Genomic DNA, 6,205 nt, shown 5'->3' on the forward strand with positions numbered 1-6,205 from the left:
TTCATATAGGGTGAGATTTGTGCTGAGTTTCTTTTTTTGTTGTTGTTGTTGTTTGTTTGTTTGTTTGTTTTTCCTCTGATGGGCAAGGCTGAGTGAGGTGGTAATCCTGTCTGCTGTTTATTGGGTTTGTATTTTTGTTTTGTTTTTTGTTTAGATGAGGCGAACTGCACAGGGTGCTACTGGTGGTTGGGTGATGCTGGGCCTTGTAGTCAACTGGTTTCCTTTGTGTGAGTTCTCACTATTTGATACTCTCTAGGGTTAGTTCTCTGGGAGTCTAGGGTCTTGGAGTCAGTGCTCCCAATCCAAAGGCTCAGGCCTTGACCTCTGGTCAGGAAAGAAGATTCCACAAGTGGTTTGTTATGGCATTAAGTGAGATTAAAACAAATACCCCAAAACAATAAACCAAAGATGAACCTCAGACAAGTGACAGTTACAAAATCAAGCAAATAATAATTAAAGTAATGGAATATACACATATACATATATACCCATAAGCAAAGTCAAAACAGTTCAACAAAAATAAGTAGAATAGATTGATCTGGTGAACAAAGGAAATCAAAAATTTTATTTACCAGTTAAGAATAAAACTAACTAAGCACAAACTGGAAAACAAAACTAAAGCAAGGTGCCAAGTGGGGAATAAAGCAATGAAAATAAAGCTAACACATATGTTGAGAGAAATGGAAAGAAAGAATAGATATGCAAAGTTAAACAGAGGTAGATGAAGATTTATATGCATTAAAGATTAACTGCAAGGGGAAAAGAACAGTAGGAAAGGCAAAGGAATAAATGTAGAAAAAATATAATAGGTTAAAAAAATTAAAATCAGGTCAGAGCACAAAGCGAATGGTGGGGAGTGGCAGTGGCAGCAGCAGAGCCAAGGTGACGTATGGGCGGTGGCGTCACCATGTCGCACTGCCACAGCCACGGCAGGGCTGGATGTCGCTGCGCTGCCAAATGGGAGGTGCCACCGAATGGGAGGAGTGGCCAGAGCAGCACAGCCTAGCCTACAGCCCTTACCTGGTTATCGACCTGGAGCGGCTGCAGTGCCTCAATGAGAGCTGCAAGCGCAATGACCTCCTTGCCCTCAAGCCGCAGGAGGAGCAGATAGATGGCTCCAAGTTTGTTCAAAAGGATGCAGATGAACAGCTTCTGTTTAATATTCCATTTACAGGCAATGTCAAGCTCAAAGGCATCATTATAATGGGAGAAGATGATGACTCACACCCCTCTGAGATGAGACTGTATAAGAACATGCCACAGATGTCCTTTGATGATACAGACAGGGAGCTGGATCAGACCTTTAGTCTGAACCCAGATCTTACAGGGAATTAAAGTATGCTACAAAAATGTCTCATTTTCCAAATGTCTATCCTCTCTCAATTCATATTTCAAAAAACTTTGGAGCCGATACCACAAAGGTCTTTTATATTGGCCTGAGAGGAGAATGGACTGAGCTTCGCTGACATGAGGTGACCTTCTGTGATTATGAAGCATCAGCCAATCCAGCCGACCACAGGGTCTATCAGGTTACCCCACAGACACACTTTATTTCCTAAGGGCTGGCTGCGACTCTCACAGAGGCATTGTGTCGGTGAAAAGTATGACATCCTGCTGGGAAGGACAAAGAGAGATGGGGCTCCAAAGAGAGTTGGCTGCCACAGCCTCTTTCAAGGTTTGTCTTTGGGGCTTGCTGCAGAAACCTGGCCTATGGAAGACACCACACCCCCAGGAAGGGTTGTGTGGGTGCTGAGGGACAATCATGGTTCTCTGGGGCCCTACAGAAATTGGGTCTTGGGCTGGTCAGTATCTGGAAGCCATGGATAATGCCTGCCTTCCCAGTTTATGTGGACATGGGATCTCCAGTGTCTTGTCGCTTTGTGGCAGGATTACTGTGTGACTTGTTTTTTAAAATGGAAACTATTCCTGGGCTGCAGTAAACTTTTTGAAGCCTCAGCATTGTGTTTGTATTAACCATCAGGAGGGTCTCCAACTAGAAATACTTGTCCCTGCTTGCTTCTTCTCCCTGTCATCTTTCAACATTCTTGTCAAATTGCCCAGCTTGGAGTTGTCTGTCATGCACCAGTGTCCCATGTTATAGCTTGAAGAGCAGGAATCTCCTGATGTTGGTTTATAGCTTGAGAGGGTCTTTTTTCCCTATTGCCCAGGTAAGCAGTCTGAGAGCATGGGCATTGTTTCCATGTTTGTGGGTATCGTGGTTGGGGTAAGATGGGACTTTGATATGCTTCTCTTTGGGGCATCCTTAATGTTTATCAGCTTCTAACTAGTGTTGTAAGCCCAATGGCAGAATTTGGAGATCTCAGTTCTTCTGTTCATGGCTTTTTATTCACTGTGACTAATAAGCTTCCTATAAATCCTTGCCAGATTAAAAAAAATTAAAATTATAAAAAAGAGAAAAGAAAAAGAAGGAAGAAGAAAGAAAAAAGGAAAACTGCACAGAACTGCAAAAGCCCAACATAGAGGCAGAGGTTTATAGCAAAATAAAAAGCGTGACTTAATATACACATATACATATATCCCCATAAGCAAAATAAAAACAGTCCAACAAACATAAAGTACAACAGATTGACCTGGCAAACAAAGGAAACCAAAAATCATATCTGCCAGTTAAGAGCAAAACTAACTAAAGCACAAACTGGAAAACACAATTAAAGCAAGATGCCAATTGGGGAATAAAGCTATGAAAATAAAACTAACAAATATGTTGAGAGGCAAGGAAAGAAAGAAAAGAAAGAAAGAACAGATATGCAAAGTTAAACAGAGGTAGAGAAAGATTTATATACATTAAAGACTAACCTGAAGGGGAAAAGAACAGTAGGAAAAGCAAACAAAGGAATAAAGGTATAAAAAATAATAACAGGTTTAAAAAATTAAAAATTAAAATGAGCGAAATCTTTTTTAAAACAGGAAAACTCCAAAGAAATGCAAAAAGCTCAACGGAGAAGCAGAGATTTATAACAACAATAAAAAATGTGACTGAGGAGGAAAAAAAGAGCTCAAAAGCTTAATTAGATTTCATAGTGCCAATAAAATCGACAACTACAACAGAGAGGGGAAAAAAAGGACCAAAAAAAAAAAAAAGAAAGAAAGAAAGAAAATCCAAAAGAATCTACGGAACAAATCAAACCATAAGAGTAATAAATGTTTTTCTTGAGTACAGCTGTCAGAGTCCTTTCCCTTGCTGGGAGTTGTAGTCCAGCTCACCTGCCTAGGATGCCCTCTAACACTGTGCTGATCTCTGGACCTGCTGTGGGGGCAACTCAGATTCTAATCTGGTCCTGCTCCTGTGTGTTCTTGCCTCCAATGTCCACAGCTATCAGAACTAGTGCATTTTCTTTTGTGGGAGCTCTCAATGTCCTTTTATATATTCCATAGACACAGAGTCTGCCTAGTTGATTGTGTGGATTTAATCTGCAGCTTGTACAGCTGGTGGGAAGGTTTTGGGTCTTCTTCCTTAGTCACACTGCCCCTGGGTTTCAATTGTGGTTTTATTCCCACCTCTGCACATGGGTCGTCCACTAGGGCTTGCTCCTGAAGCTGCCCAGGAGGACTTGGGTTTTGCCCCTGTGAGGGCCACGTGTGGAGGTGGTGCAGCTACTTGGGTCGCAGGGGTTCTCGCAGCACCAGGTACTCAGGGGAGTTGGCAGCTAGGGCAGCAGGAAATATAGTGCTCTAGAAGGGTATGGCAACCAGTATTGGCCAATATGCTCCAGTATTCTAGCCTGGAGAGCCCCCTTTCCTGACAGAGAAGCCTGGAAGGCCACAGTCTACAGGGTCGCAAAGAGTCAAACACGACCAAAGTGACCCTGCGCACATAGATGCAAGACTATTTTTGCCTGTGGCAGCTCTGCCCCAGTAAGAGTTGCGTGTGAAGGTGGCGCAGCTGCTTGGCTTGCAGGGACTCTGGCAGCACCAAGTGTGCAGGGACATGGACTGCCTCCATCACAAGAATTATGGCCCTATCAGAGTCTTTTCTTGAGCCTCTTGTAGCTGGCGCTCAGAAGGCCTCTTTGGCCAGTCTTTCTCCGTAGCTTCACCCGTTCAGGCACTTAGAGGGTTCCCTTGCTTGGGTCCTTCTCTGTTGTTCAGCACATCAGGCACATAGAAGGGTCCCCCTGGCTGGGGTCCTACGCTGTAGATCAGCAAATCAGTCACTTAAAGGGGCACCCTGAGTGGGATATTACTGTATAGTTGGGCGCACCAGTCACTTGAAAGAGCACTCTGAGTGGGGTTCTACTCTGTAGTTCAGTGCATCAAACGTTTGATAAGCCAGTGTCTCTATTGTTCAGCTGCCAATGCTGGCATGTGGGGAGAGAGACAGGTTATGATGATGGTTCCACCCGCTACATGTAACTTAGCACTATCATCTTGCTTCCATGGCTGCCTGGCTTTCCTCCACCGGCATTTCCCACCACGATCTCCTCCCTCAGTTCAGTTCAGTTCAGTCGCTCAGTCGTGTGCAACTCTTTGTGACCCCATGAATCATAGCACGCCAGCCTCCCTGTCCATCACCAACTCCCGGAGATTACTCAAACTCATGTCCATCGAGTCGGTGAAGCCATCCAGCCATCTCATCCTCTGTTGTCCCCTTCTCCTCCTGCCCCCAATCCCTCCAGGCATCAGGGTCTTTTCCAATGAATCAACTCTTCCCATCAGGTGGCCAAAGTATTGGAGTTTCAGCTTTAGCATCAGTCCTTCCAATGAACACCCAGGACTGATCTCCTTTAGGATGGACTGGTTGGATCTCCTTGCAGTCCAAGGGACTCTCAAGAGTCTTCTCCAACACCACAGTTCAAAAGCATCAATTCTTCAGCACTCAGCTTTCTTCACAGCCCAACTCTCACATCCATACATGACCACTGGAAAAACCATAGCCTTGAATAGATCGACCTTTGTTGGCAAAGTAATGTCTCTGCTTTTCAATATGCTATCTAGGTTGGTCATAACTTTCCTTCCAAGGAGTAAGCATCTTTTAATTTCATGGCTGCAATCACAATCTGCAGTGATTTTGGAGCCCCCCAAAATAAGTCTGACACTGTTTCCACTGTTTCCCCATCTATTTCCCATGAAGTGATGGGACCAGATGCCATGATCTTCGTTTTCTGAATGTTGAGCTTTAGGCCAACTTTTTCACTCTCCTCTTTCAATAAGAGGCTTTTGAGTTCCTCTTCACTTTCTGCCATAAGGGTGGTGTCATCTGCATATCTGAGGTTATTGATATTTCTCCCGGCAATCTTGATTCCAGCTTGTGCTTCCTCCAGCCCAGCGTTTCTCATGATATACTCTGCATATAAGTTAAATAAGCAGGGTGACAATATACAGCCTTGACGTACTCCATTCCCTATTTGGAACCAGTCTGTTGTTCCATGTCCAGTTCTAACTGTTGCTTCCTGACTTGCATATAGGTTTCTCAAGAGGCAGGTCAGGTGGTCTGGTATTCTCAACTCTTTCAGAACTTTCCACAGTTTATTGTGATGCACACAGTCAAAGGCTTTGGCATAGTCAATAAAGCAGAAATAGATGTTTTTCTGGAACTCTCTTGCTTTTTTGATGATCTAGCAAATGTTGGCAATTTGATCTCTGGTTCCTCTGCCTTTTCTAAAACCAGCTTGAACATGTGGAAGTTCATTGTTCACGTATTGCTGAAGCCTGGCTTGGAGAATTTTGAGCATTACTTTACTAGCATGTGAGATGAGTGCAATTGTGCAGTAGTCTGAGCATTCTTTGGCATTGCTTTTTTTGGGATTGGAATGAAAACTGACCTTTTCCAGTCGTGTGGCCACTGGTGAGTCTTCCAAATTTGCTGGCATATTGAGTGCAGCACTTTCACAGCATCATCTTTCAGGATTTGAAATAGCTCAACTGGGATTTCATCACTTCCACTAGCTTTGTTCGTAGTGATGCTTTCTAAGGCCCACTTGGCTTCACATTCCAGGATGTCTGGCTCTAGGTGAGTGAACACACCATTGTGATTATCTGGGTCCTGAAGATCTTTTTTGTACAGTTTTCTGTGTACTCTTGCCTCCTCTTCTTAATATCTTCTGCTTCTGTTAGGTCCATACCATTTCTGTCCTTTATCAAGCCCATCTTTGCATGAAATCTTCCCTTGGTATCTCTAATTTACTTGAAGAGATCTCTAGTCTTTCCCATTCTGTTGTTTTCCTCTATTTCTTTGCATTGATTG

General features: G+C 43.6%; 1 pseudogene; it reads left to right on the forward strand.

Moving 5' to 3' along the window:
* The first annotated feature begins 907 nt into the window (after positions 1–907).
* Positions 908–1,559, forward strand: LOC138095527 (PITH domain-containing protein 1 pseudogene; annotated as a pseudogene).
* Positions 1,560–6,205: the final 4,646 nt, after the last annotated feature.

Source organism: Capricornis sumatraensis, chromosome 19, assembly GCF_032405125.1.
Source record: "Capricornis sumatraensis isolate serow.1 chromosome 19, serow.2, whole genome shotgun sequence".
NCBI classification, from domain to species: Eukaryota; Metazoa; Chordata; class Mammalia; order Artiodactyla; family Bovidae; genus Capricornis; species Capricornis sumatraensis.